Source organism: Dermacentor variabilis, chromosome 10, assembly GCF_050947875.1.
Source record: "Dermacentor variabilis isolate Ectoservices chromosome 10, ASM5094787v1, whole genome shotgun sequence".
Taxonomy (NCBI): Eukaryota; Metazoa; Arthropoda; class Arachnida; order Ixodida; family Ixodidae; genus Dermacentor; species Dermacentor variabilis.
In genome coordinates, this window is record NC_134577.1 from 114,357,483 (window position 1) to 114,384,739 (window position 27,257).

Genomic DNA, 27,257 nt, shown 5'->3' on the forward strand with positions numbered 1-27,257 from the left:
ACCACCCACACGTTGTGCAACTGAAAAAAAAAGAAAAGACGTCACAGAAGCACGCAATAAAAAAGCAAAAAGAACGGTGCCGTCAGCACTCGGTGTTCCCAGGTGGTCTCCCTCCCAAGTACTGACCGAGCCCAATGCTGCTTAGCTTCGGGGATCGGACGAGAACCGGCGTATTCAGCATGGTATGGCCGATGGCGAGAATGCGCTGTTTACGACTGCACCTGTATCGTGCTGCTATGTTGTGCAGTCGCCGAATATATTGCTACAGCATACAGCACGTACGCGGCAGTCTTTCCGTGAACAATACACGCACGCGTCGTGTACGTTGATCACTCCGTTTGTGGTTGTTCGCTGCATGCGTGCGTGCTAGTGCTCACGAAAGAAAGAGGGCGAGCGCCACATTTTGCGCGCGTTGCAGCCCACAAGGTGCCACTTTATTAATGCGTTGTCATTGAGCTGTATGCGGGTGCGAAAAGTAAGCGGTTAGAAGCTTGTGCGACTAAATTTTGCATCATTACGTATACCGCTTACCACCGTCATCATTCCGCGTACAATATCGTGTAGTGGCCTGAATATTGTTGGTGTTACACTTCGGCGTTGGCTATACCAGCAGGCTCCAGTTGAACGTAAGTTACAGTAACTGCAACCACCCACACGTTGTGCAACTGAAAAAAAAACAAGACGTCACAGAAGCACGCAATAAAAAAGCAAAAAGAACGGTGCCGTCAGCACTCGGTGTTCCCAGGTGGTCTCCCTCCCAAGTACTGACCGAGCCCAATGCTGCTTAGCTTCGGGGATCGGACGAGAACCGGCGTATTCAGCATGGTATGGCCGATGGCGAGAATGTGCTGTTTACGACTGCACCTGTATCGTGCTGCTATGTTGTGCAGTCGCCGAATGTATTGCTACAGCATACAGCACGTACGCGGCAGTCTTTCCGTGAACAATACACGCACGCGTCGTGTACGTTGATCACTCCGTTTGTGGTTGTTCGCTGCATGCGTGCGTGCTAGTGCTCACAAAAACAAGAGGGCGAGCGCCACATTTTGCGCGCGTTGCAGCCCACAAGGTGCCACTTTATTTATGCGTTGTCATTTAGCTGTATGCGGGTGTGATAAGTAAGCGGTTAGAAGCTTGTGCGACTAAATTTTGCATCATTACGTATACCGCTTACCACTGTCATCATTCCGCCTACAATATCGTGTAGTGGCCTGAATATTGTTGGTGTTACACTTCGGCGTTGGCTATACCAGCAGGCTCCAGTTGAACGTAAGATACAGTAAATGCAACAACCCACACGTTGTGCAAATGAAAAAAAAACAAGACGTCAAATAAGCACGCAATAAAAAAGCAAAAAGAACGGTGCCATCAGCGCTCGGTGTTCCCAGGTGGTCTCCCTCCCAAGTACTGACCGAGCCCAATGCTGCTTAGCTTCGGGGATCGGACGAGAACCGGCGTATTCAGCATGGTATGGCCGATGGCGAGAATGTGCTGTTTACGACTGCACCTGTATCGTGCTGCTATGTTGTGCAGTCGCCGAATGTATTGCTACAGCATAGAGCACGTACGCGGCAGCCTTTCCGTGAACAATACAAGGACGCGACGTGTACGTTGATCACTCCGTTTGTGGTTGTTCGCTGCATGCGTGCGTGCTAGTGCTCACAAAAACAAGAGGGCGAGCGCCACATTTTGCGCGCGTTGCAGCGCACAAGGTGCCACTTTATTGACGCGTTGTCATTGAGCTGAATGCGGGTGTGATAATAAGCGGTAAGAAGCTTGTGCGACTAAATTTTGCATCATTACGTATACCGCTTACCACCGTCATCATTCCGCGTATAATATCGTATAGTTGCCTGAATATTGTTGGTGTTACACTTCGGCGTTGGCTCTACCAGCAGGCTCCAGTTGAACGTAAGTTACAGTAAATGCAACCACCCACACGTTGTGCAAATGAAAAAAAAAAACAAGACGTCACAGAAGCACGCAATAAAAAAGCAAAAAGAACGGTGCCATCAGCGCTCGGTGTTCCCAGGTGGTCTCCCTCCCAAGTACTGACCGAGCCCAATGCTGCTTAGCTTCGGGGATCGGACGAGAACCGGCGTATTCAGCATGGTATGGACGATGGCGAGAATGTGCTGTTTACGACTGCACCTGTATCGTGCTGCTATGTTGTGCAGTCGCCGAATGTATTGCTACAGCATACAGCACGTACGCGGCAGTCTTTCCGTGAACAATACACGCACGCGTCGTTTACGTTGATCACTCCGTTTGTGGTTGTTCGCTGCATGCGTGCGTGCTAGTGCTCACAAAAACAAGAGGGTGAGCGCCACATTTTGCGCGCGTTGCAGCCCACAAGGTGCCACTTTCTTGATGTGTTGTCATTGAGCTGTATGCGGGTGTGATAAGTAAGCGGTAAGAAGCTTGTGCGACTAAATTTTGCATCATTACGTATACCGCTTACCACCGTCATCATTGCGCGTACAATATCGTGGAGTGGCCTGAATATTGTTGGTGTTACACTTCGGCGTTGGCTCTACCAGCAGGCTCCAGTTGAACGTAAGTTACAGTAAATGCAACCACCCACACGTTGTGCAAATGAAAAAAAAAATACAAGACGTCACAGAAACACGCAATAAAAAAGCAAAAAGAACGGTGCCATCAGCACTCGGTGTTCCCAGGTGGTCTCCCTCACAAGTACTGACCGAGCCCAATGCTGCTTAGCTTCGGGGATCGGACGAGAATAGGCGTATTCAGCATGGTATTCCCGATGGCAGGAATGTGCTGTTTACGACTGCACCTGTATCGTGCTGCTATGTTGTGCAGTCGCCGAATGTATTGATACAGCATACAGCACGTACGCGGCAGTCTTTCCGTGGACAATACACGCACGCGTCGTGTACGTTGATCACTCCGTTTGTGGTTGTTCGCTGCATGCGTGCGTGCTAGTGCTCACAAAAACAAGAGGGTGAGCGCCACATTTTGCGCGCGTTGCAGCCCACAAGGTGCCACTTTATTGATGTGTTGTCATTGAGCTGTATGCGGGTGTGATAAGTAAGCGGTTAGAAGCTTGTGCGACTAAATTTTGCATCATTACGTATACCGCCTAACACCGTCATCATTCCGCCTACAATATCGTGCAGTGACCTGAATATTGTTGGTGTTACATTTCAGCGTTGGCTCTACCAGCAGGCTCCAGTTGAACGTAAGTTACAGTAAATGCAACCACCCACACGTTGTGCAAATGAAAAAAAAAACAAGACATCACAGAAGCACGCAATAAAAAAGCAAAAAGAACGGTGCCATCAGCGCTCGGTGTTCCCAGGTGGTCTCCCTCCCAAGTACTGACCGAGCCCAATGCTGCTTAGCTTCGGGGATCGGACGAGAACCGGCGTATTCAGCATGGTATGGCCGATGGCGAGAATGTGCTGTTAACGACTGCACCTGTATCGTGCTGCTATGTTGTTCAGTCGCCGAATGTATTGCTACAGCATACAGCACGTACGCGGCAGTCTTTCCGTGAACAATACACGCACGCGTCGTGTACGTTGATCACTCCGTTTGTGGTTGTTCGCTGCATGCGTGCGTGCTAGTGCTCACAAAAACAAGAGGGCGAGCGCCACATTTTGCGCGCGTTGCAGCGCACAAGGTGCCACTTTATTGATGCGTTGTCATTGAGCTATATGCGGGTGTGATAAGTAAGCGGTTAGAAGCTTGTGCGACTAAATTTTGCATCATTACGTATACCGCTTACCACCGTCATCACTCCGCGTACAATATCGTGTAGTGGCCTGAATATTGTTGGTGTTACACTTCGGCGTTGGCTCTACCAGCAGGTTCCAGTTGAACGTAAGTTACAGTAAATGCAACCACCAACACGTTGTGCAAATGAAAAAAAAACAAGACGTCACAGAAGCACGCAATAAAAAAGCAAGAAGAACGGTGCCATCAGCACTCGGTGTTCCCAGGTGGTCTCCCTCCCAAGTACTGACCGAGCCCAATGCTGCTTAGCTTCGGGGATCGGACGAGAACCGGCGTATTCAGCATGGTATGGCCGATGGCGAGAATGTGCTGTTTACGACTGCACCTGTATCGTGCTGCTATGTTGTGCAGTCGCCGAATGTATTGATACAGCATACAGCACGTACGTGGCAGTCTTTCCGTGGACAATACACGCACGCGTCGTGTACGTTGATCACTCCGTTTGTGGTTGTTCGCTGCATGCGTCCGTGCTAGTGCTGACAAAAACAAGAGGGCGAGCGCCACATTTTGCGCGCGTTGCAGCCCACAAGGTGCCACTCTATTGATGCGTTGTCATTGAGCTGTATGCGGGTGTGATAAGTAAGCGGTTAGAAGCTTGTGCGACTAAATTTTGCATCATTACATATACCGCCTAACACCGTCATCATTCCGCCTACAATATCGTGTAGTGGCCTGAATATTGTTGGTGTTACACTTCGGCGTTGGCTCTACCAGCAGGCTCCAGTTGAACGTAAGTTACAGTAAATGCAACCACCCACACGTTGTGCAAATGAAAAAAAAAACAAGACGTCACAGAAACACGCAATAAAAAAGCAAAAAGAACGGTGCCATCAGCACTCGGTGTTCCCAGGTGGTCTCCCTCATAAGTACTGACCGAGCCCAATGCTGCTTAGCTTCGGGGATCGGACGAGAACCGGCGTATTCAGCATGGTATGGCCGATGGCGAGAATGTGCTGTTTACGACTGCACCTGTATCGTGCTGCTATGTTGTGCAGTCGCCGAATGTATTGCTACAGCATACAGCACGTACGCGGCAGCCTTTCCGTGAACAATACACGCACGCGACGTGTACGTTGATCACTCCGTTTGTGGTTGTTCGCTGCATGCGTGCGTGCTAGTGCTCACAAAAACAAGAGGGCGAGTCCCACATTTTGCGCGCGTTGCAGCGCACAAGGTGCCACTTTATTGATGCGTTGTCATTGAGCTGTATGCGGGTGTGATAGGTAAGCGGTTAGAAGCTTGTGCGACTAAATTTTGCATCATTACGTATACCGCTTACCACCGTCATCATTCCGCGTACAATATCGTGTAGTGGCCTGAATATTGTTGGTGTTACACTTCGGCGTTGGCTCTACCAGGAGGCTCCAGTTGAACGTAAGTTACTGTAACTGCAACCACCCACACGTTGTGCAACTGAAAAAAAAAGAAAAGACGTCACAGAAGCACGCAATAAAAAAGCAAAAAGAACGGTGCCGTCAGCACTCGGTGTTCCCAGGTGGTCTCCCTCCCAAGTACTGACCGAGCCCAATGCTGCTTAGCTTCGGGGATCGGACGAGAACCGGCGTATTCAGCATGGTATGGCCGATGGCGAGAATGCGCTGTTTACGACTGCACCTGTATCGTGCTGCTATGTTGTGCAGTCGCCGAATATATTGCTACAGCATACAGCACGTACGCGGCAGTCTTTCCGTGAACAATACACGCACGCGTCGTGTACGTTGATCACTCCGTTTGTGGTTGTTCGCTGCATGCGTGCGTGCTAGTGCTCACGAAAGAAAGAGGGCGAGCGCCACATTTTGCGCGCGTTGCAGCCCACAAGGTGCCACTTTATTAATGCGTTGTCATTGAGCTGTATGCGGGTGCGAAAAGTAAGCGGTTAGAAGCTTGTGCGACTAAATTTTGCATCATTACGTATACCGCTTACCACCGTCATCATTCCGCGTACAATATCGTGTAGTGGCCTGAATATTGTTGGTGTTACACTTCGGCGTTGGCTATACCAGCAGGCTCCAGTTGAACGTAAGTTACAGTAACTGCAACCACCCACACGTTGTGCAACTGAAAAAAAAACAAGACGTCACAGAAGCACGCAATAAAAAAGCAAAAAGAACGGTGCCGTCAGCACTCGGTGTTCCCAGGTGGTCTCCCTCCCAAGTACTGACCGAGCCCAATGCTGCTTAGCTTCGGGGATCGGACGAGAACCGGCGTATTCAGCATGGTATGGCCGATGGCGAGAATGTGCTGTTTACGACTGCACCTGTATCGTGCTGCTATGTTGTGCAGTCGCCGAATGTATTGCTACAGCATACAGCACGTACGCGGCAGTCTTTCCGTGAACAATACACGCACGCGTCGTGTACGTTGATCACTCCGTTTGTGGTTGTTCGCTGCATGCGTGCGTGCTAGTGCTCACAAAAACAAGAGGGCGAGCGCCACATTTTGCGCGCGTTGCAGCCCACAAGGTGCCACTTTATTTATGCGTTGTCATTTAGCTGTATGCGGGTGTGATAAGTAAGCGGTTAGAAGCTTGTGCGACTAAATTTTGCATCATTACGTATACCGCTTACCACTGTCATCATTCCGCCTACAATATCGTGTAGTGGCCTGAATATTGTTGGTGTTACACTTCGGCGTTGGCTATACCAGCAGGCTCCAGTTGAACGTAAGATACAGTAAATGCAACAACCCACACGTTGTGCAAATGAAAAAAAAACAAGACGTCAAATAAGCACGCAATAAAAAAGCAAAAAGAACGGTGCCATCAGCGCTCGGTGTTCCCAGGTGGTCTCCCTCCCAAGTACTGACCGAGCCCAATGCTGCTTAGCTTCGGGGATCGGACGAGAACCGGCGTATTCAGCATGGTATGGCCGATGGCGAGAATGTGCTGTTTACGACTGCACCTGTATCGTGCTGCTATGTTGTGCAGTCGCCGAATGTATTGCTACAGCATAGAGCACGTACGCGGCAGCCTTTCCGTGAACAATACAAGGACGCGACGTGTACGTTGATCACTCCGTTTGTGGTTGTTCGCTGCATGCGTGCGTGCTAGTGCTCACAAAAACAAGAGGGCGAGCGCCACATTTTGCGCGCGTTGCAGCGCACAAGGTGCCACTTTATTGACGCGTTGTCATTGAGCTGAATGCGGGTGTGATAATAAGCGGTAAGAAGCTTGTGCGACTAAATTTTGCATCATTACGTATACCGCTTACCACCGTCATCATTCCGCGTATAATATCGTATAGTTGCCTGAATATTGTTGGTGTTACACTTCGGCGTTGGCTCTACCAGCAGGCTCCAGTTGAACGTAAGTTACAGTAAATGCAACCACCCACACGTTGTGCAAATGAAAAAAAAAAACAAGACGTCACAGAAGCACGCAATAAAAAAGCAAAAAGAACGGTGCCATCAGCGCTCGGTGTTCCCAGGTGGTCTCCCTCCCAAGTACTGACCGAGCCCAATGCTGCTTAGCTTCGGGGATCGGACGAGAACCGGCGTATTCAGCATGGTATGGCCGATGGCGAGAATGCGCTGTTTACGACTGCACCTGTATCGTGCTGCTATGTTGTGCAGTCGCCGAATGTATTGCTACAGCATACAGCACGTACGCGGCAGTCTTTCCGTGAACAATACACGCACGCGTCGTGTACGTTGATCACTCCGTTTGTGGTTGTTCGCTGCATGCGTGCGTGCTAGTGCTCACAAAAACAAGAGGGCGAGCGCCACATTTTGCGCGCGTTGCAGCCCACAAGGTGCCACTTTATTGATGCGTTGTCATTGAGCTGTATGCGGGTGCGATAAGTAAGCGTTTAGAAGCTTGTGCGACTAAATTTTGCATCAATACGTATACCGCTTACCACCGTCATCATTCCGCGTACAATATCGTGTAGTGGCCTGAATATTGTTGGTGTTACACTTCGGCATTGGCTCTACCAGCAGGCTCCAGTTGAACGTAAGTTACAGTAAATGCAACCACCAACACGTTGTGCAAATGAAAAAAAAAAACAAGACGTCACAGAAGCACGCAATAAAAAAGCAAAAAGAACGGTGCCATCAGCATTCGGTGTTCCCAGGCGGTCTCCCTCCCAAGTACTGACCGAGCCCAATGCTGCTTAGCTTCGGGGATCGGACGAGAACCGGCGTATTCAGCATGGTATGGCCGATGGCGAGAATGTGCTGTTTACGACTGCACCTGTATCGTGCTGCTATGTTGTGCAGTCGCCGAATGTATTGCTACAGCATACAGCACGTACGCGGCAGTCTTTCCGTGAACAATACACGAACGCGTCGTGTACGTTGATCACTCCGTTTGTGGTTGTTCGCTGCGTGCGTGCGTGCTAGTGCTCACAAAAACAAGAGGGCGAGCGCCACATTTTGCGCGCGTTGCAGCCCACAAGGTGCCACTTTATTGATGCGTTGTCATTGAGCTGTATGCGGGTGTGATAAGTAAGCGGTTAGAAGCTTGTGCGACTAAATTTTGTATCGTTACGTATACCGCTTACCACCGTCATCATTCCGCGTACAATATCGTGTAGTGGCCTGAATATTGTTGGTGTTACACTTCGGCGTTGGCTCTACCAGCAGGCTCCAGTTGAACGTAAGTTACAGTAAATGCAACCACCCACACGTTGTGCAAATGAAAAAAAAAAACAAAACGTCACAGAAGCACGCAATAAAAAAGCAAAAAGAACGGTGCCATCAGCACTCGGTGTTCCCAGATGGTCTCCCTCCCAAGTACTGACCGAGCCCAATGCTGCTTAGCTTCGGGGATCGGACGAGAACCGGCGTTTTCAGCATGGTATGGCTGATGGCGAGAATGTGCTGTTTACGACTGCACCTGTATCGTGCTGCTATGTTGTGCAGTCGCCGAATGTATTGCTACAGCATACAGCACGTACGCGGCGGTCTTTCCGTGAACAATACACGCACGCGTCGTGTACGTTGATCCCTCCGTTTGTGGTTGTTCGCAGCATGCGTGCGTGCTAGTGCTCACAAAAACAAGAGGGCGAGCGCCACATTTTGCGCGCGTTGCAGCCCACAAGGTGCCGCTTTATTGATGCGTTGTCATTGAGCTGTATGCGGGTGCGAAAAGTAAGCGGTTAGAAGCTTGTGCGACTAAATTTTGCATCATTACGTATACCGCTTACCACCGTCATCATTCCGCGTACAATATCGTGTAGTGGCCTGAATATTGTTGGTGTTACACTTCGGCGTTGGCTCTACCAACAGGCTCCAGTTGAACGTAAGTTACAGTAAATGCAACCACCCACACGTTGTGCAAATGAAAAAAAAAAAAAACGTCACAGAAGCACGCAATAAAAAAGCAAAAAGAATGGTGCCATCAGCACTCGGTGTTCCCAGATGGTCTCCCTCCCAAGTACTGACCGAGCCCAATGCTGCTTAGCTTCGGGGATCGGACGAGAACCGGCGTATTCAGCATGGTATGGCTGATGGCGAGAATGTGCTGTTTACGACTGCACCTGTATCGTGCTGCTATGTTGTGCAGTCGCCGAATGTATTGCTACAGCATACAGCACGTACGCGGCAGTCTTTCCGTGAACAATACACGCACGCGTCGTGTACGTTGATCACTCCGTTTGTGGTTGTTCGCAGCATGCGTGCGTGCTAGTGCTCACAAAAACAAGAGGGCGAGCGCCACATTTTGCGCGCGTTGCAGCCCACAAGGTGCCACTTTATTGATGCGTTGTCATTGAGCTGTATGCGGGTGCGAAAAGTAAGCGGTTAGAAGCTTGTGCGACTAAATTTTGCATCATTACGTATACCGCTTACCACCGTCATCATTCCGCGTACAATATCGTGTAGTGGCCTGAATATTGTTGGTGTTACACTTCGGCGTTGGCTCTACCAGCAGGCTCCAGTTGAACGTAAGTTACAGTAAATGCAACCACCCACACGTTGTGCAAATGAAAAAAAAAAAACAAGACGTCACAGAAGCACGCAATAAAAAAGCAAAAAGAACGGTGCCATCAGCACTCGGTGTTCCCAGGTGGTCTCCCTCCCAAGTACTGACCGAGCCTAATGCTGCTTAGCTTCGGGGATCGGACGAGAACCGGCGTATCCAGCATGGTATGGCCGATGGCGAGAATGCGCTGTTTACGACAGCACCTGTATCGTGCTGCTATGTTGTGCAGTCGCCGAATGTATTGCTACAGCATACAGCACGTACGCGGCAGTCTTTCCGTGAACAATACACGCACGCGTCGTGTACGTTGATCACTCCGTTTGTGGTTGTTCGCTGCATGCGTGCGTGCTAGTGCTCACAAAAACAAGAGGGCGAGCGCCACATTTTGCGCGCGTTGCAGCCCACAAGGTGCCACTTTATTGATGCGTTGTCATTGAGCTGTATGCGGGTGCGATAAGTAAGCGGTTAGAAGTTTGTGCGACTAAATTTTGCATCATTACGTATACCGCTTGCCACCGTCATCATTCCGCGTACAATATCGTGTAGTGGCCTGAATATTGTTGGTGTTACACTTCGGCATTGGCTCTACCAGCAGGCTCCAGTTGAACGTAAGTTACAGTAAATGCAACCACCAACACGTTGTGCAAATGAAAAAAAAACAAGACGTCACAGAAGCACGCAATAAAAAAGCAAAAAGAACGGTGCCATCAGCACTCGGTGTTCCCAGGTGGTCTCCCTCCCAAGTACTGACCGAGCCGAATGCTGCTTAGCTTCGGGGATCGGACGAGAACCGGCGTATTCAGCATGGTATGGCCGATGGCGAGAATGTGCTGTTTACGACTGCACCTGTATCGTGCTGCTATGTTGTGCAGTCGCCGAATGTATTGCTACAGCATACAGCACGTACGCGGCAGTCTTTCCGTGAACAATACGCGCACGCGTCGTGTACGTTGATCACTCCGTTTGTGGTTGTTCGCTGCATGCGTGCGTGCTAGTGCTCACAAAAACAAGAGGGCGAGCGCCACATTTTGCGTGCGTTGCAGCCCACAAGGTGCCACTTTATTGATGCGTTGTCATTGAGCTGTATGCGGGTGCGAAAAGTAAGCGGTTAGAAGCTTGTGCGACTAAATTTTGCATCATTACGTATAGCGCTTACCACCGTCATCATTCCGCGTACAATATCGTGTAGTGGCCTGAATATTGTTGGTGTTACACATCGGCGTTGGCTCTACCAACAGGCTCCAGTTGAACGTAAGTTACAGTAAATGCAACCACCAACACGTTGTGCAAATGAAAAAAAAAAACAAGACGTCCCAGAAGCACGCAATAAAAAAGCAAAAAGAACAGTGCCATCAGCACTCGGTGTTCCCAGATGGTCTCCCTCCCAAGTACTGACCGAGCCCAATGCTGCTTTGCTTCGGGGATCGGACGAGAACCGGCGTATTCAGCATGGTATGGCTGATGGCGAGAATGTGCTGTTTACGACTGCACCTGTATCGTGCTGCTATGTTGTGCAGTCGCCGAATGTATTGCTACAGCATACAGCACGTACGCGGCAGTCTTTCCGTGAACAATACACGCACGCGTCGTGTACGTTGATCACTCCGTTTGTGGTTGTTCGCAGCATGCGTGCGTGCTAGTGCTCACAAAAACAAGAGGGCGAGCGCCACATTTTGCGCGCGTTGCAGCCCACAAGGTGCCACTTTATTGATGCGTTGTCATTGAGCTGTATGCGGGTGCGAAAAGTAAGCGGTTAGAAGCTTGTGCGACTAAATTTTGCATCATTACGTATACCGCTTACCACCGTCATCATTCCGCGTACAATATCGTGTAGTGGCCTGAATATTGTTGGTGTTACTCTTCGGCGTTGGCTCTACCAGCAGGCTCCAGTTGAACGTAAGTTACAGCAAATGCAACCACCCACACGTTGTGCAAATGAAAAAAAAACAAGACGTCACAGAAGCACGCAATAAAAAAGCAAAAAGAACGGTGCCATCAGCACTCGGTGTTCCCAGGTGGTCTCCCTCCCAAGTACTGACCGAGCCTAATGCTGCTTAGCTTCGGGGATCGGACGAGAACCGGCGTATCCAGCATGGTATGGCCGATGGCGAGAATGCGCTGTTTACGACAGCACCTGTATCGTGCTGCTATGTTGTGCAGTCGCCGAATGTATTGCTACAGCATACAGCACGTACGCGGCAGTCTTTCCGTGAACAATACACGCACGCGTCGTGTAGGTTGATCACTCCGTTTGTGGTTGTTCGCTGCATGCGTGCGTGCTAGTGCTCACAAAAACAAGAGGGCGAGCGCCACATTTTGCGCGCGTTGCAGCCCACAAGGTGCCACTTTATTGATGCGTTGTCATTGAGCTGTATGCGGGTGCGATAAGTAAGCGGTTAGAAGCTTGTGCGACTAAATTTTGCATCATTACGTATACCGCTTACCACCGTCATCATTCCGCGTACAATATCGTGTAGTGGCCTGAATATTGTTGGTGTTACACTTCGGCATTGGCTCTACCAGCAGGCTCCAGTTGAACGTAAGTTACAGTAAATGCAACCACCAACACGTTGTGCAAATGAAAAAAAAAACAAGACGTCACAGAAGCACGCAATAAAAAAGCAAAAAGAACGGTGCCATCAGCACTCGGTGTTCCCAGGTGGTCTCCCTCCCAAGTACTGACCGAGCCGAATGCTGCTTAGCTTCGGGGATCGGACGAGAACCGGCGTATTCAGCATGGTATGGCCGATGGCGAGAATGTGCTGTTTACGACTGCACCTGTATCGTGCTGCTATGTTGTGCAGTCGCCGAATGTATTGCTACAGCATACAGCACGTACGCGGCAGTCTTTCCGTGAACAATACGCGCACGCGTCGTGTACGTTGATCACTCCGTTTGTGGTTGTTCGCTGCATGCGTGCGTGCTAGTGCTCACAAAAACAAGAGGGCGAGCGCCACATTTTGCGTGCGTTGCAGCCCACAAGGTGCCACTTTATTGATGCGTTGTCATTGAGCTGTATGCGGGTGCGAAAAGTAAGCGGTTAGAAGCTTGTGCGACTAAATTTTGCATCATTACGTATAGCGCTTACCCCCGTCATCATTCCGCGTACAATATCGTGTAGTGGCCTGAATATTGTTGGTGTTACACATCGGCGTTGGCTCTACCAACAGGCTCCAGTTGAACGTAAGTTACAGTAAATGCAACCACCAACACGTTGTGCAAATGAAAAAAAAAAACAAGACGTCCCAGAAGCACGCAATAAAAAAGCAAAAAGAACAGTGCCATCAGCACTCGGTGTTCCCAGATGGTCTCCCTCCCAAGTACTGACCGAGCCCAATGCTGCTTTGCTTCGGGGATCGGACGAGAACCGGCGTATTCAGCATGGTATGGCTGATGGCGAGAATGTGCTGTTTACGACTGCACCTGTATCGTGCTGCTATGTTGTGCAGTCGCCGAATGTATTGCTACAGCATACAGCACGTACGCGGCAGTCTTTCCGTGAACAATACACGCACGCGTCGTGTACGTTGATCACTCCGTTTGTGGTTGTTCGCAGCATGCGTGCGTGCTAGTGCTCACAAAAACAAGAGGGCGAGCGCCACATTTTGCGCGCGTTGCAGCCCACAAGGTGCCACTTTATTGATGCGTTGTCATTGAGCTGTATGCGGGTGCGAAAAGTAAGCGGTTAGAAGCTTGTGCGACTAAATTTTGCATGATTACGTATACCACTTACCACCGTCATCATTCCGCGTACAATATCGTGTAGTGGCCTGAATATTGTTGGTGTTACACTTCGGCGTTGGCTCTACCAGCAGGCTCCAGTTGAACGTAAGTTACAGCAAATGCAACCACCCACACGTTGTGCAAATGAAAAAAAAAACAAGACGTCACAGAAGCACGCAATAAAAAAGCAAAAAGAACGGTGCCATCAGCACTCGGTGTTCCCAGGTGGTCTCCCTCCCAAGTACTGACCGAGCCTAATGCTGCTTAGCTTCGGGGATCGGACGAGAACTGGCGTATCCAGCATGGTATGGCCGATGGCGAGAATGCGCTGTTTACGACAGCACCTGTATCGTGCTGCTATGTTGTGCAGTCGCCGAATGTATTGCTACAGCATACAGCACGTACGCGGCAGTCTTTCCGTGAACAATACACGCACGCGTCGTGTAGGTTGATCACTCCGTTTGTGGTTGTTCGCTGCATGCGTGCGTGCTAGTGCTCACAAAAACAAGAGGGCGAGCGCCACATTTTGCGCGCGTTGCAGCCCACAAGGTGCCACTTTATTGATGCGTTGTCATTGAGCTGTATGCGGGTGCGATAAGTAAGCGGTTAGAAGCTTGTGCGACTAAATTTTGCATCATTACGTATACCGCTTACCACCGTCATCATTCCGCGTACAATATCGTGTAGTGGCCTGAATATTGTTGGTGTTACACTTCGGCATTGGCTCTACCAGCAGGCTCCAGTTGAACGTAAGTTACAGTAAATGCAACCACCAACACGTTGTGCAAATGAAAAAAAAAACAAGACGTCACAGAAGCACGCAATAAAAAAGCAAAAAGAACGGTGCCATCAGGACTCGGTGTTCCCAGGTGGTCTCCCTCCCAAGTACTGACCGAGCCGAATGCTGCTTAGCTTCGGGGATCGGACGAGAACCGGCGTATTCAGCATGGTATGGCCGATGGCGAGTATGTGCTGTTTACGACTGCACCTGTATCGTGCTGCTATGTTGTGCAGTCGCCGAATGTATTGCTACAGCATACAGCACGTACGCGGCAGTCTTTCCGTGAACAATACACGCACGCGTCGTGTACGTTGATCACTCCGTTTGTGGTTGTTCGCAGCATGCGTGCGTGCTAGTGCTCACAAAAACAAGAGGGCGAGCGCCACATTTTGCGCGCGTTGCAGCCCACAAGGTGCCACTTTATTGATGCGTTGTCATTGAGCTGTATGCGGGTGCGAAAAGTAAGCGGTTAGAAGCTTGTGCGACTAAATTTTGCATGATTACGTATACCGTTTACCACCGTCATCATTCCGCGTACAATATCGTGTAGTGGCCTGAATATTGTTGGTGTTACACTTCGGCGTTGGCTCTACCAGCAGGCTCCAGTTGAACGTAAGTTACAGCAAATGCAACCACCCACACGTTGTGCAAATGAAAAAAAAAACAAGACGTCACAGAAGCACGCAATAAAAAAGCAAAAAGAACGGTGCCATCAGCACTCGGTGTTCCCAGGTGGTCTCCCTCCCAAGTACTGACCGAGCCGAATGCTGCTTAGCTTCGGGGATCGGACGAGAACCGGCGTATTCAGCATGGTATGGCCGATGGCGAGTATGTGCTGTTTACGACTGCACCTGTATCGTGCTGCTATGTTGTGCAGTCGCCGAATGTATTGCTACAGCATACAGCACGTACGCGGCAGTCTTTCCGTGAACAATACACGCACGCGTCGTGTACGTTGATCACTCCGTTTGTGGTTGTTCGCTGCATGCGTGCGTGCTAGTGCTCACAAAAACAAGAGGGCGAGCGCCACATTTTGCGTGCGTTGCAGCCCACAAGGTGCCACTTTATTGATGCGTTGTCATTGAGCTGTATGCGGGTGCGAAAAGTAAGCGGTTAGAAGCTTGTGCGACTAAATTTTGCATCATTACGTATAGCGCTTACCACCGTCATCATTCCGCGTACAATATCGTGTAGTGGCCTGAATATTGTTGGTGTTACACATCGGCGTTGGCTCTACCAACAGGCTCCAGTTGAACGTAAGTTACAGTAAATGCAACCACCAACACGTTGTGCAAATGAAAAAAAAACAAGACGTCACAGAAGCACGCAATAAAAAAGCAAAAAGAACAGTGCCATCAGCACTCGGTGTTCCCAGGTGGTCTCCCTCCCAAGTACTGACCGAGCCCAGTGCTGCTTAGCTTCGGGGATCGGACGAGAACCGGCGTATTCAGCATGGTATGGCCGATGGCGAGAATGTGCTGTTTACGACTGCACCTGTATCGTGCTGCTATGTTGTGCAGTCGCCGAATGTATTGCTACAGCATACAGCACGTACGCGGCAGTCTTTCCGTGAACAATACACGCACGCGTCGTGTACGTTGATCACTCCGTTTGTGGTTGTTCGCTGCGTGCGTGCGTGCTAGTGCTCACAAAAACAAGAGGGCGAGCGCCACATTTTGCGCGCGTTGCAGCCCACAAGGTGCCACTTTATTGATGCGTTGTCATTGAGCTGTATGCGGGTGCGAAAAGTAAGCGGTTAGAAGCTTGTGCGACTAAATTTTGCATCATTACGTATACCGCTTACCACCGTCATCATTCCGCGTACAATATCGTGTAGTGGCCTGAATATTGTTGGTGTTACACTTCGGCGTTGGCTCTACCAGGGGGCTCCAGTTGAACGTAAGTTACAGTAAATGCAACCACCAACACGTTGTGCAAATGAAAAAAAAAACAAGACGTCCCAGAAGCACGCAATAAAAAAGCAAAAAGAACGGTGCCATCAGCACTCGGTGTTCCCAGATGGTCTCCCTCCCAAGTACTGAAAGAGCCCAATGCTGCTTAGCTTCGGGGATCGGACGAGAACCGGCGTATTCAGCATGGTATGGCTGATGGCGAGAATGTGCTGTTTACGACTGCACCTGTATCGTGCTGCTATGTTGTGCAGTCGCCGAATGTATTGCTACAGCATACAGCACGTACGCGGCAGTCTTTCCGTGAACAATACACGCACGCGTCGTGTACGTTGATCACTCCGTTTGTGGTTGTTCGCAGCATGCGTGCGTGCTAGTGCTCACAAAAACAAGAGGGCGAGCGCCACATTTTGCGCGCGTTGCAGCCCACAAGGTGCCACTTTATTGATGCGTTGTCATTGAGCTGTATGCGGGTGCGAAAAGTAAGCGGTTAGAAGCTTGTGCGACTAAATTTTGCATCATTACGTATACCGCTTACCACCGTCATCATTCCGCGTACAATATCGTGTAGTGGCCTGAATATTGTTGGTGTTACACTTCGGCGTTGGCTCTACCAACAGGCTCCAGTTGAACGTAAGTTACAGTAAATGCAACCACCAACACGTTGTGCAAATAAAAAAAAAAACAAGACGTCCCAGAAGCACGCAATAAAAAAGCAAAAAGAACAGTGCCATCAGCACTCGGTGTTCCCAGGTGGTCTCCCTCCCAAGTACTGACCGAGCCCAATGCTGCTTAGCTTCGGGGATCGGACGAGAACCGGCGTATTCAGCATGGTATGGCCGATGGCGAGAATATGCTGTTTACGACTGCACCTGTATCGTGCTGCTATGTTGTGCAGTCGCCGAATGTATTGCTACAGCATACAGCACGTACGCGGCAGTCTTTCCGTGAACAATACTCGCACGCGTCGTGTACGTTGATCACTCCGTTTGTGGTTGTTCGCTGCATGCGTGCGTGCTAGTGCTCACAAAAACAAGAGGGCGAGCGCCACATTTTGCGCGCGTTGCAGCCCACAAGGTGCCACTTTATTGATGCGTTGTCATTGAGCTGTATGCGGGTGCGAAAAGTAAGCGGTTAGAAGCTTGTGCGACTAAATTTTGCATCATTACGTATACCGCTTACCACCGTCATCATTCCGCGTACAATATCGTGTAGTGGCCTGAATATTGTTGGTGTTACACTTCGGCGTTGGCTCTACCAGCAGGCTCCAGTTGAACGTAAGTTACAGTAAATGCAACCACCCACACGTTGTGCAAATGAAAAAAAAACAAGACGTCCCAGAAGCACGCAATAAAAAAGCAAAAAGAACGGTGCCATCAGCACTCGGTGTTCCCAGGTGGTCTCCCTCCCAAGTACTGACCGAGCCCAATGCTGCTTAGCTTCGGGGATCGGACGAGAACCGGCGTATTCAGCATGGTATGGCCGATGGCGAGAATGTGCTGTTTACGACTGCACCTGTATCGTGCTGCTATGTTGTGCAGTCGCCGAATGTATTGCTACAGCATACAGCACGTACGCGGCAGTCTTTCCGTGAACAATATACGCACGCGTCGTGTACGTTGATCACTGCGTTTGTGGTTGTTCGCTGCATGCCTGCGTGCTAGTGCTCACAAAGACAAGAGGGCGAGCGCCAAATTTTGCGCGCGTTGCAGCCCACAAGGCGCCACTTTATTGATGCGTTGTCATTGAGCTGTATGCGGGTGTGATAAGTAAGCGGTTAGAAGCTTGTGCGACTAAATTTTGTATCGTTACGTATACCGCTTACCACCGTCATCATTCCACGTACAATATCGTGTAGTGGCCTGAATATTGTTGGTGTTACACTTCGGCGTTGGCTCTACCAGCAGGCTCCAGTTGAACGTAAGTTACAGTAAATGCAACCACCCACACGTTGTGCAAATGAAAAAAAAAACAAGACGTCACAGAAGCACGCAATAAAAAACAAAAAGAACGGTGCCATCAGCACTCGGTGTTCCCAGGTGGTCTCCCTCCAAGGTACTGACCGAGCCCAATGCTGCTTAGCTTCGGGGATCGGACGAGAACCGGCGTATTCAGCATGGTATGGCCGATGGCGAGAACATGCTGTTTACGACTGCACCTGTATCGTGCTGCTATGTTGTGCAGTCGCCGAATGTATTGCTACAGCATACAGCACGTACGCGGCAGTCTTTCCGTGAACAATACACGCACGCGTCGTGTACGTTGATCACTCCGTTTGTGGTTGTTCGCTGCATGCGTGCGTGCTAGTGCTCACAAAAACAAGAGGGCGAGCGCCACATTTTGCGCGCGTTGCAGCCCACAAGGTGCCACTTTATTGATGCGTTGTCATTGAGCTGTATGCGGGTGTGATAAGTAAGCGGTTAGAAGCTTGTGCGACTAAATTTTGCATCATTACGTATACCGCTTACCACCGTCATCATTCCGCGTACAATATCGTGTAGTGGCCTGGATATTGTTGGTGTTACACTTCGGCGTTGGCTCTACCAGCAGGCTCCAGTTGAACGTAAGTTACAGTAAATGCAACCACCCACACGTTGTGCAAATGAAAAAAAAAAACAAGACGTCACAGAAGCACGCAACAAAAAAGCAAAAAGAACGGTGCCATCAGCACTCGGTGTTCCCAGGTGGTCTCCCTCCCAAGTACTGACCGAGCCCAATGCTGCTTAGCTTCGGGGATCGGACGAGAACCGGCGTGTTCAGCATGGTATGGCCGATGGCGAGAATGTGCTGTTTACGACTGCACCTGTATCGTGCTGCTATGTTGTGCAGTCGCCGAATGTATTGCTACAGCATACAGCACGTACGCGGCAGCCTTTCCGTGAACAATACACGCACGCGTCGTGTACGTTGATCACTCCGTTTGTGGTTGTTCGCTGCATGCGTGCGTGCTAGTGCTCACAAAAGCAAGAGGGCGAGCGCCACATTTTGCGCGCGCTGCAGCCCACAAGGTGCCACTTTATTGATGCGTTGTCATTGAGCTGTATGCGGGTGTGATAAGTAAGCGGTTAGAAGCTTGTGCGACTAAATTTTGCATCATTACGTATACCGCTTACCACCGTCATCATTCCGCGTACAATATCGTGTAGTGGCCTGGATATTGTTGGTGTTACACTTCGGCGTTGGCTCTACCAGCAGGCTCCAGTTGAACGTAAGTTACAGTAAATGCAACCACCCAGACGTTGTGAAAATGAAAAAAAAAAACAAGACGTCACAGAAGCACGCAATAAAAAAGCAAAAAAGAATGGTGCCATCAGCACTCGGTGTTCCGGGTGGTCTCCCTCCCAAGTACTGACCGAGCCCAATGCTGCTTAGCTTCGGGGATCGGACGAGAACCGGCGTATTCAGCATGGTATGGCCGATGGCGAGAATGTGCTGTTTACGACTGTACCTGTATCGTGCTGCTATGTTGTGCAGTCGCCGAATGTATTGCTACAGCATACAGCACGTACGCGGCAGTCTTTCCGTGAACAATACACGCACGCGTCGTGTACGTTGATCATTCCGTTTGTGGTTGTTCGCTGCATGCGTGCGTGCTAGTGCTCACAAAAACAAGAGGGCGAGCGCCACAATTTGCGCGCGTTGTAGCCCACAAGGTGCCACTTCATTGATGCGTTGTCATTGAGCTGTATGCGGGTGTGATAAGTAAGCGGTTAGAAGCTTGTGCGACTAAATTTTGCATCATTACGTATACCGCTTACCACCGTCATCATTCCGCGTACAATATCGTGTAGTGGCCTGAATATTGTTGGCGTTACACTTCGGCGTTGGCTCTACCAGCAGGCTCCAGTTGGACGTATGTTACAGAAAATGCAACCACCCACACGTTGTGCAAATGAAAAAAAAAGCAAGACGTCACAGAAGCACGCAATAAAAAAGCAAAAAGAACGGTGCCATCAGCTCTCGGTGTTCCCAGGTGGTCTCCCTCCCAAGTACTGACCGAGCCCAATGCTGCTTAGCTTCGGGGATCGGACGAGAACCGGCGTATTCAGCAAGGTATGGCCGATGGCGAGAATGTGCTGTTTACGACTGCACCTTTATCGTGCTGCTATGTTGTGCAGTCGCCGAATGTATTGCTACAACATACAGCACGTACGCGGCAGTCTTTCCGTGAACAATACACGCACGCGTCGTGTACGTTGATCACTCCGTTTGTGGTTGATCGCTGCATGCGTGCGTGCTAGTGCTCACAAAAACAAGAGGGCGAGCGCCACGTTTTGCGCGCGTTGCAGCCAACAAGGTGCCACTTTATTGATGCGTTGTCATTGAGCTGTATGCGGGTGTGATAAGTAAGCGGTTAGAAGCTTGTGCGACTAAATTTTGCATCATTACGTATACCACTTACCACCGTCATCATTCCGCGTACAATATCGTGTAGTGGCCTCAATATTGTTGGTGTTACACTTCGGCGTTGGCTCTACCAGCAGGCTCCAGTTGAACGTAAGTTACAGTAAATGCAACCACCCACACGTTGTGCAAATGAAAAAAAAAAAAACAAGACGTCACAGAAGCACGCAACAAAAAAGCAAAAAGAACGGTGCCATCAGCACTCGGTGTTCCCAGGTGGTCTCCCTCCCAAGTACTGACCGAGCCCAATGCTGCTTAGCTTCGGGGATCGGACGAGAACCGGCGTGTTCAGCATGGTATGGCCGATGGCGAGAATGTGCTGTTTACGACTGCACCTGTATCGTGCTGCTATGTTGTGCAGTCGCCGAATGTATTGCTACAGCATACAGCACGTACGCGGCAGCCTTTCCGTGAACAATACACGCACGCGTCGTGTACGTTGATCACTCCGTTTGTGGTTGTTCGCTGCATGCGTGCGTGCTAGTGCTCACAAAAGCAAGAGGGCGAGCGCCACATTTTGCGCGCGCTGCAGCCCACAAGGTGCCACTTTATTGATGCGTTGTCATTGAGCTGTATGCGGGTGTGATAAGTAAGCGGTTAGAAGCTTGTGCGACTAAATTTTGCATCATTACGTATACCGCTTACCACCGTCATCATTCCGCGTACAATATCGTGTAGTGGCCTGGATATTGTTGGTGTTACACTTCGGCGTTGGCTCTACCAGCAGGCTCCAGTTGAACGTAAGTTACAGTAAATGCAACCACCCAGACGTTGTGCAAATGAAAAAAAAAACAAGACGTCACAGAAGCACGCAATAAAAAAGCAAAAAAGAATGGTGCCATCAGCACTCGGTGTTCCGGGTGGTCTCCCTCCCAAGTACTGACCGAGCCCAATGCTGCTTAGCTTCGGGGATCGGACGAGAACCGGCGTATTCAGCATGGTATGGCCGATGGCGAGAATGTGCTGTTTACGACTGTACCTGTATCGTGCTGCTATGTTGTGCAGTCGCCGAATGTATTGCTACAGCATACAGCACGTACGCGGCAGTCTTTCCGTGAACAATACACGCACGCGTCGTGTACGTTGATCATTCCGTTTGTGGTTGTTCGCTGCATGCGTGCGTGCTAGTGCTCACAAAAACAAGAGGGCGAGCGCCACAATTTGCGCGCGTTGTAGCCCACAAGGTGCCACTTCATTGATGCGTTGTCATTGAGCTGTATGCGGGTGTGATAAGTAAGCGGTTAGAAGCTTGTGCGGCTAAATTTTGCATCATTACGTATACCGCTTACCACCGTCATCATTCCGCGTACAATATCGTGTAGTGGCCTGAATATTGTTGGCGTTACACTTCGGCGTTGGCTCTACCAGCAGGCTCCAGTTGGACGTATGTTACAGAAAATGCAACCACCCACACGTTGTGCAAATGAAAAAAAAAGCAAGACGTCACAGAAGCACGCAATAAAAAAGCAAAAAGAACGGTGCCATCAGCTCTCGGTGTTCCCAGGTGGTCTCCCTCCCAAGTACTGACCGAGCCCAATGCTGCTTAGCTTCGGGGATCGGACGAGAACCGGCGTATTCAGCAAGGTATGGCCGATGGCGAGAATGTGCTGTTTACGACTGCACCTTTATCGTGCTGCTATGTTGTGCAGTCGCCGAATGTATTGCTACAACATACAGCACGTACGCGGCAGTCTTTCCGTGAACAATACACGCACGCGTCGTGTACGTTGATCACTCCGTTTGTGGTTGATCGCTGCATGCGTGCGTGCTAGTGCTCACAAAAACAAGAGGGCGAGCGCCACGTTTTGCGCGCGTTGCAGCCAACAAGGTGCCACTTTATTGATGCGTTGTCATTGAGCTGTATGCGGGTGTGATAAGTAAGCGGTTAGAAGCTTGTGCGACTAAATTTTGCATCATTACGTATACCACTTACCACCGTCATCATTCCGCGTACAATATCGTGTAGTGGCCTGAATATTGTTGGTGTTACACTTCGGCGTTGGCTCTACCAGCAGGCTCCAGTTGAACGTAAGTTACAGTAAATGCAGCCACCCACACGTTGTGCAAATGAAAAAAGAAAGCAAGACGTCACAGAAGCACGCAATAAAAAAGCAAAAAGAACGGTGCCATCAGCACTCGGTGTTCCCAGGTGGTCTCCCTCCCAAGTATTGACCGAGTCCAATGCTGCTTAGCTTCGGGGATCGGACGAGAACCGGCGTATTCAGCATGGTATGGCCGATGGCGAGAATGTGCTGTTTACGACTGCACCTGTATCGTGCTGCTATGTTGTGCAGTCGCCGAACGTATTGCTACAGCATACAGCACGTACGCGGCAGTCTTTCCGTGAACAATACACGCACGCGTCTTGTACGTTGATCACTGCGTTTGTGGTTGTTCGCTGCATGCGTGCGTGCTAGTGCTCACAAAAACAAGAGGGCGAGCGCCACATTTTGCGCGCGTTGTAGCCCACAAGGTGCCACTTCATTGATGCGTTGTCATTGAGCTGTATGCGGGTGTGATAAGTAAGCGGTTAGAAGCTTGTGCGACTAAATTTTGCATCATTACGTATACCGCTTACCACCGTCATCATTCCGCGTACAATATCGTGTAGTGGCCTCAATATTGTTGGTGTTACACTTCGGCGTTGGCTCTACCAGCAGGCTCCAGTTGAACGTAAGTTACAGTAAATGCAACCACCCACACGTTGTGCAAATGAAAAAAAAAACAAGACGTCACAGAAGCACGCAACAAAAAAGCAAAAAGAACGGTGCCATCAGCACTCGGTGTTCCCAGGTGGTCTCCCTCCCAAGTACTGACCGAGCCCAATGCTGCTTAGCTTCGGGGATCGGACGAGAACCGGCGTGTTCAGCATGGTATGGCCGATGGCGAGAATGTGCTGTTTACGACTGCACCTGTATCGTGCTGCTATGTTGTGCAGTCGCCGAATGTATTGCTACAGCATACAGCACGTACGCGGCAGCCTTTCCGTGAACAATACACGCACGCGTCGTGTACGTTGATCACTCCGTTTGTGGTTGTTCGCTGCATGCGTGCGTGCTAGTGCTCACAAAAGCAAGAGGGCGAGCGCCACATTTTGCGCGCGCTGCAGCCCACAAGGTGCCACTTTATTGATGCGTTGTCATTGAGCTGTATGCGGGTGTGATAAGTAAGCGGTTAGAAGCTTGTGCGACTAAATTTTGCATCATTACGTATACCGCTTACCACCGTCATCATTCCGCGTACAATATCGTGTAGTGGCCTGGATAGTGTTGGTGTTACACTTCGGCGTTGGCTCTACCAGCAGGCTCCAGTTGAACGTAAGTTACAGTAAATGCAACCACCCAGACGTTGTGCAAATGAAAAAAAAAAACAAGACGTCACAGAAGCGCGCAATAAAAAAGCAAAAAAGAACGGTGCCATCAGCACTCGGTGTTCCGGGTGGTCTCCCTCCCAAGTACTGACCGAGCCCAATGCTGCTTAGCTTCGGGGATCGGACGAGAACCGGCGTATTCAGCATGGTATGGCCGATGGCGAGAATGTGCTGTTTACGACTGTACCTGTATCGTGCTGCTATGTTGTGCAGTCGCCGAATGTATTGCTACAGCATACAGCACGTACGCGGCAGTCTTTCCGTGAACAATACACGCACGCGTCGTGTACGTTGATCATTCCGTTTGTGGTTGTTCGCTGCATGCGTGCGTGCTAGTGCTCACAAAAACAAGAGGGCGAGCGCCACAATTTGCGCGCGTTGTAGCCCACAAGGTGCCACTTCATTGATGCGTTGTCATTGAGCTGTATGCGGGTGTGATAAGTAAGCGGTTAGAAGCTTGTGCGACTAAATTTTGCATCATTACGTATACCGCTTACCACCGTCATCATTCCGCGTACAATATCGTGTAGTGGCCTGAATATTGTTGGCGTTACACTTCGGCGTTGGCTCTACCAGCAGGCTCCAGTTGGACGTATGTTACAGAAAATGCAACCACCCACACGTTGTGCAAATGAAAAAAAAAGCAAGACGTCACAGAAGCACGCAATAAAAAAGCAAAAAGAACGGTGCCATCAGCTCTCGGTGTTCCCAGGTGGTCTCCCTCCCAAGTACTGACCGAGCCCAATGCTGCTTAGCTTCGGGGATCGGACGAGAACCGGCGTATTCAGCAAGGTATGGCCGATGGCGAGAATGTGCTGTTTACGACTGCACCTTTATCGTGCTGCTATGTTGTGCAGTCGCCGAATGTATTGCTACAACATACAGCACGTACGCGGCAGTCTTTCCGTGAACAATACACGCACGCGTCGTGTACGTTGATCACTCCGTTTGTGGTTGATCGCTGCATGCGTGCGTGCTAGTGCTCACAAAAACAAGAGGGCGAGCGCCACGTTTTGCGCGCGTTGCAGCCAACAAGGTGCCACTTTATTGATGCGTTGTCATTGAGCTGTATGCGGGTGTGATAAGTAAGCGGTTAGAAGCTTGTGCGACTAAATTTTGCATCATTACGTATACCACTTACCACCGTCATCATTCCGCGTACAATATCGTGTAGTGGTTTGAATATTGTTGGTGTTACACTTCGGCGTTGGCTCTACCAGCAGGCTCCAGTTGAACGTAAGTTACAGTAAATGCAGCCACCCACACGTTGTGCAAATGAAAAAAGAAAGCAAGACGTCACAGAAGCACGCAATAAAAAAGCAAAAAGAACGGTGCCATCAGCACTCGGTGTTCCCAGGTGGTCTCCCTCCCAAGTATTGACCGAGTCCAATGCTGCTTAGCTTCGGGGATCGGACGAGAACCGGCGTATTCAGCATGGTATGGCCGATGGCGAGAATGTGCTGTTTACGACTGCACCTGTATCGTGCTGCTATGTTGTGCAGTCGCCGAACGTATTGCTACAGCATACAGCACGTACGCGGCAGTCTTTCCGTGAACAATACACGCACGCGTCTTGTACGTTGATCACTGTGTTTGTGGTTGTTCGCTGCATGCGTGCGTGCTAGTGCTCACAAAAACAAGAGGGCGAGCGCCACATTTTGCGCGCGTTGTAGCCCACAAGGTGCCACTTCATTGATGCGTTGTCATTGAGCTGTATGCGGGTGTGATAAGTAAGCGGTTAGTAGCTTGTGCGACTAAATTTTGCATCATTACGTATACCGCTTACCACCGTCATCATTCCGCGTGCAATATCGTGTAGTGGCCTGAATATTGTTTGTGTTACACTTCGGCGTTGGCTCTACCAGCAGGCTCCATTTGAACGTAAGTTACAGTAAATGCAACCACCCACACGTTGTGCAAATGAAAAAAAAAACAAGACGTCACAGAAGCACGCAACAAAAAAGCAAAAAGAACGGTGCCATCAGCACTCGGTGTTCCCAGGTGGTCTCCCTCCCAAGTACTGACCTAGCCCAATGCTGCTTAGCTTCGGGGATCGGACGAGAACCGGCGTATTCAGCATGGTATGGCCGATGGCGAGAATGTGCTGTTTACGACTGCACCTGTATCGTGCTGCTATGTTGTGCAGTCGCCGAATGTATTGCTACAGCATACAGCACGTACGCGGCAGTCTTTCCGTGAACAATACACGCACGCGTCGTGTACGTTGATCACTCCGTTTGTGGTTGTTCGCTGCATGCGTGCGTGCTAGTGCTCACAAAAACAAGAGGGCGAGCGCCACATTTTGCGCGCGTTGTAGCCCACAAGGTGCCACTTCATTGATGCGTTGTCATTGAGCTGTATGCGGGTGTGATAAGTAAGCGGTTAGAAGCTTTTGCGACTAAATTTTGCATCACTACGTATACCGCTTACCACCGTCATCATTCCGCGTACAATATCGTGTAGTGGCCTGAATATTGTTGGTGTTACACTTCGGCGTTGGCTCTACCAGCAGGCTCCAGTAGAACGTAAGTTACAGTAAATGCAACCACCCACACGTTGTGCAAATGAAAAAAAAAAACAAGACGTCACAGAAGCACGCAATAAAAAAGCAAAAAGAACGGTGCCATCAGCACTTGGTGTTCCCAGGTGGTCTCCCTCCCAAGTATTGACCGAGCCCAATGCTGCTTAGCTTCGGGGATCGGACGAGAACCGGCGTATTCAGCATGGTATGGCTGATGGCGAGAATGTGCTGTTTACGACTGCACCTGTATCGTGCTCCTATGTTGTGCAGTCACCGAATGTATTGCTACAGCATACAGCACGTACGCGACAGTCTTTCCGTGAACAATACACGCACGCGTCGTGTACGTTGATCACTCCGTTTGTGGTTGTTCGCTGCATGCGTGCCTGCTAGTGCTCACAAAAACAAGAGGGCGAGCGCCACATTTTGCGCGCGTTGTAGCCCACAAGGTGCCACTTCATTGATGCGTTGTCATTGAGCTGTATGCGGGTGTGATAAGTAAGCGGTTAGAAGCTTGTGCGACTAAATTTTGCATCATTACGTATACCGCTTACCACCGTCATCATTCCGCGTACAATATCGTGTAGTGGCCTGAATATTGTTGGTGTTACACTACGGCGTGGCTCTACCAGCAGGCTCCAGTTGGACGTATGTTACAGAAAATGCAACCACCCACACGTTGTGCAAATGAAAAAAAAGCAAGACGTCACAGAAGCACGCAATAAAAAAGCAAAAAGAACGGTGCCATCAGCTCTCGGTGTTCCCAGGTGGTCTCCCTCCCAAGTACTGACCGAGCCCAATGCTGCTTAGCTTCGGGGATCGGACGAGAACCGGCGTATTCAGCATGGTATGGCCGATGGCGAGAATGT

The 27,257-nt window shown here is 50.1% G+C and overlaps 21 non-coding genes and 22 pseudogenes across 21 annotated transcripts; all 43 read right to left on the minus strand.

The window, feature by feature from the left end:
- Positions 1 to 77: 77 nt before the first annotated feature.
- On the minus strand, positions 78 to 196 carry LOC142561103 (5S ribosomal RNA). Its single transcript, XR_012823632.1, has one exon. It is a non-coding gene; the product is annotated as a 5S ribosomal RNA (ribosomal RNA).
- Positions 197 to 720: 524 nt separating this feature from the next.
- Positions 721 to 839, minus strand: LOC142561104 (5S ribosomal RNA). Its single transcript, XR_012823633.1, has one exon. It is a non-coding gene; the product is annotated as a 5S ribosomal RNA (ribosomal RNA).
- Positions 840 to 1,363: 524 nt separating this feature from the next.
- On the minus strand, positions 1,364 to 1,482 carry LOC142560981 (5S ribosomal RNA). Its single transcript, XR_012823514.1, has one exon. It is a non-coding gene; the product is annotated as a 5S ribosomal RNA (ribosomal RNA).
- A 525-nt stretch (positions 1,483 to 2,007) lies between these two features.
- LOC142561772 (5S ribosomal RNA) lies at positions 2,008 to 2,126 on the minus strand (annotated as a pseudogene).
- A 527-nt stretch (positions 2,127 to 2,653) lies between these two features.
- LOC142562550 (5S ribosomal RNA) lies at positions 2,654 to 2,772 on the minus strand (annotated as a pseudogene).
- Positions 2,773 to 3,297: 525 nt separating this feature from the next.
- On the minus strand, positions 3,298 to 3,416 carry LOC142560983 (5S ribosomal RNA). Its single transcript, XR_012823515.1, has one exon. It is a non-coding gene; the product is annotated as a 5S ribosomal RNA (ribosomal RNA).
- A 524-nt stretch (positions 3,417 to 3,940) lies between these two features.
- Positions 3,941 to 4,059, minus strand: LOC142562645 (5S ribosomal RNA). The gene has a single exon (XR_012823964.1). It is a non-coding gene; the product is annotated as a 5S ribosomal RNA (ribosomal RNA).
- Positions 4,060 to 4,584: 525 nt separating this feature from the next.
- On the minus strand, positions 4,585 to 4,703 carry LOC142561296 (5S ribosomal RNA; annotated as a pseudogene).
- Positions 4,704 to 5,229: 526 nt separating this feature from the next.
- Positions 5,230 to 5,348, minus strand: LOC142561105 (5S ribosomal RNA). Its single transcript, XR_012823634.1, has one exon. It is a non-coding gene; the product is annotated as a 5S ribosomal RNA (ribosomal RNA).
- Positions 5,349 to 5,872: 524 nt separating this feature from the next.
- LOC142561106 (5S ribosomal RNA) lies at positions 5,873 to 5,991 on the minus strand. Its single transcript, XR_012823635.1, has one exon. It is a non-coding gene; the product is annotated as a 5S ribosomal RNA (ribosomal RNA).
- Positions 5,992 to 6,515: 524 nt separating this feature from the next.
- LOC142560984 (5S ribosomal RNA) lies at positions 6,516 to 6,634 on the minus strand. The gene has a single exon (XR_012823516.1). It is a non-coding gene; the product is annotated as a 5S ribosomal RNA (ribosomal RNA).
- A 525-nt stretch (positions 6,635 to 7,159) lies between these two features.
- Positions 7,160 to 7,278, minus strand: LOC142560985 (5S ribosomal RNA). The gene has a single exon (XR_012823517.1). It is a non-coding gene; the product is annotated as a 5S ribosomal RNA (ribosomal RNA).
- A 526-nt stretch (positions 7,279 to 7,804) lies between these two features.
- LOC142561535 (5S ribosomal RNA) lies at positions 7,805 to 7,923 on the minus strand (annotated as a pseudogene).
- A 526-nt stretch (positions 7,924 to 8,449) lies between these two features.
- Positions 8,450 to 8,568, minus strand: LOC142562803 (5S ribosomal RNA). Its single transcript, XR_012824114.1, has one exon. It is a non-coding gene; the product is annotated as a 5S ribosomal RNA (ribosomal RNA).
- A 524-nt stretch (positions 8,569 to 9,092) lies between these two features.
- LOC142562897 (5S ribosomal RNA) lies at positions 9,093 to 9,211 on the minus strand. Its single transcript, XR_012824208.1, has one exon. It is a non-coding gene; the product is annotated as a 5S ribosomal RNA (ribosomal RNA).
- Positions 9,212 to 9,738: 527 nt separating this feature from the next.
- Positions 9,739 to 9,857, minus strand: LOC142561427 (5S ribosomal RNA; annotated as a pseudogene).
- A 524-nt stretch (positions 9,858 to 10,381) lies between these two features.
- On the minus strand, positions 10,382 to 10,500 carry LOC142561741 (5S ribosomal RNA; annotated as a pseudogene).
- Positions 10,501 to 11,026: 526 nt separating this feature from the next.
- On the minus strand, positions 11,027 to 11,145 carry LOC142561333 (5S ribosomal RNA; annotated as a pseudogene).
- A 524-nt stretch (positions 11,146 to 11,669) lies between these two features.
- LOC142561428 (5S ribosomal RNA) lies at positions 11,670 to 11,788 on the minus strand (annotated as a pseudogene).
- A 525-nt stretch (positions 11,789 to 12,313) lies between these two features.
- LOC142561742 (5S ribosomal RNA) lies at positions 12,314 to 12,432 on the minus strand (annotated as a pseudogene).
- Positions 12,433 to 12,958: 526 nt separating this feature from the next.
- On the minus strand, positions 12,959 to 13,077 carry LOC142561334 (5S ribosomal RNA; annotated as a pseudogene).
- A 525-nt stretch (positions 13,078 to 13,602) lies between these two features.
- On the minus strand, positions 13,603 to 13,721 carry LOC142561860 (5S ribosomal RNA; annotated as a pseudogene).
- A 525-nt stretch (positions 13,722 to 14,246) lies between these two features.
- LOC142562310 (5S ribosomal RNA) lies at positions 14,247 to 14,365 on the minus strand (annotated as a pseudogene).
- A 525-nt stretch (positions 14,366 to 14,890) lies between these two features.
- On the minus strand, positions 14,891 to 15,009 carry LOC142561743 (5S ribosomal RNA; annotated as a pseudogene).
- Positions 15,010 to 15,533: 524 nt separating this feature from the next.
- LOC142562849 (5S ribosomal RNA) lies at positions 15,534 to 15,652 on the minus strand. Its single transcript, XR_012824162.1, has one exon. It is a non-coding gene; the product is annotated as a 5S ribosomal RNA (ribosomal RNA).
- Positions 15,653 to 16,177: 525 nt separating this feature from the next.
- On the minus strand, positions 16,178 to 16,296 carry LOC142562135 (5S ribosomal RNA; annotated as a pseudogene).
- A 525-nt stretch (positions 16,297 to 16,821) lies between these two features.
- On the minus strand, positions 16,822 to 16,940 carry LOC142562646 (5S ribosomal RNA). The gene has a single exon (XR_012823965.1). It is a non-coding gene; the product is annotated as a 5S ribosomal RNA (ribosomal RNA).
- A 524-nt stretch (positions 16,941 to 17,464) lies between these two features.
- Positions 17,465 to 17,583, minus strand: LOC142562647 (5S ribosomal RNA). The gene has a single exon (XR_012823966.1). It is a non-coding gene; the product is annotated as a 5S ribosomal RNA (ribosomal RNA).
- Positions 17,584 to 18,107: 524 nt separating this feature from the next.
- Positions 18,108 to 18,226, minus strand: LOC142562892 (5S ribosomal RNA). The gene has a single exon (XR_012824203.1). It is a non-coding gene; the product is annotated as a 5S ribosomal RNA (ribosomal RNA).
- Positions 18,227 to 18,752: 526 nt separating this feature from the next.
- LOC142562745 (5S ribosomal RNA) lies at positions 18,753 to 18,871 on the minus strand. Its single transcript, XR_012824059.1, has one exon. It is a non-coding gene; the product is annotated as a 5S ribosomal RNA (ribosomal RNA).
- A 527-nt stretch (positions 18,872 to 19,398) lies between these two features.
- Positions 19,399 to 19,516, minus strand: LOC142562054 (5S ribosomal RNA; annotated as a pseudogene).
- Positions 19,517 to 20,041: 525 nt separating this feature from the next.
- On the minus strand, positions 20,042 to 20,160 carry LOC142561322 (5S ribosomal RNA; annotated as a pseudogene).
- A 528-nt stretch (positions 20,161 to 20,688) lies between these two features.
- On the minus strand, positions 20,689 to 20,807 carry LOC142562746 (5S ribosomal RNA). The gene has a single exon (XR_012824060.1). It is a non-coding gene; the product is annotated as a 5S ribosomal RNA (ribosomal RNA).
- Positions 20,808 to 21,333: 526 nt separating this feature from the next.
- On the minus strand, positions 21,334 to 21,451 carry LOC142562056 (5S ribosomal RNA; annotated as a pseudogene).
- A 525-nt stretch (positions 21,452 to 21,976) lies between these two features.
- LOC142561323 (5S ribosomal RNA) lies at positions 21,977 to 22,095 on the minus strand (annotated as a pseudogene).
- A 526-nt stretch (positions 22,096 to 22,621) lies between these two features.
- LOC142561725 (5S ribosomal RNA) lies at positions 22,622 to 22,740 on the minus strand (annotated as a pseudogene).
- Positions 22,741 to 23,265: 525 nt separating this feature from the next.
- LOC142562747 (5S ribosomal RNA) lies at positions 23,266 to 23,384 on the minus strand. Its single transcript, XR_012824061.1, has one exon. It is a non-coding gene; the product is annotated as a 5S ribosomal RNA (ribosomal RNA).
- A 527-nt stretch (positions 23,385 to 23,911) lies between these two features.
- LOC142562057 (5S ribosomal RNA) lies at positions 23,912 to 24,029 on the minus strand (annotated as a pseudogene).
- A 525-nt stretch (positions 24,030 to 24,554) lies between these two features.
- Positions 24,555 to 24,673, minus strand: LOC142561324 (5S ribosomal RNA; annotated as a pseudogene).
- Positions 24,674 to 25,199: 526 nt separating this feature from the next.
- Positions 25,200 to 25,318, minus strand: LOC142561727 (5S ribosomal RNA; annotated as a pseudogene).
- Positions 25,319 to 25,843: 525 nt separating this feature from the next.
- Positions 25,844 to 25,962, minus strand: LOC142562540 (5S ribosomal RNA). The gene has a single exon (XR_012823917.1). It is a non-coding gene; the product is annotated as a 5S ribosomal RNA (ribosomal RNA).
- A 526-nt stretch (positions 25,963 to 26,488) lies between these two features.
- Positions 26,489 to 26,607, minus strand: LOC142561218 (5S ribosomal RNA). Its single transcript, XR_012823742.1, has one exon. It is a non-coding gene; the product is annotated as a 5S ribosomal RNA (ribosomal RNA).
- Positions 26,608 to 27,130: 523 nt separating this feature from the next.
- On the minus strand, positions 27,131 to 27,249 carry LOC142561125 (5S ribosomal RNA). The gene has a single exon (XR_012823653.1). It is a non-coding gene; the product is annotated as a 5S ribosomal RNA (ribosomal RNA).
- Between the last annotated feature and the right edge of the window lie 8 nt (positions 27,250 to 27,257).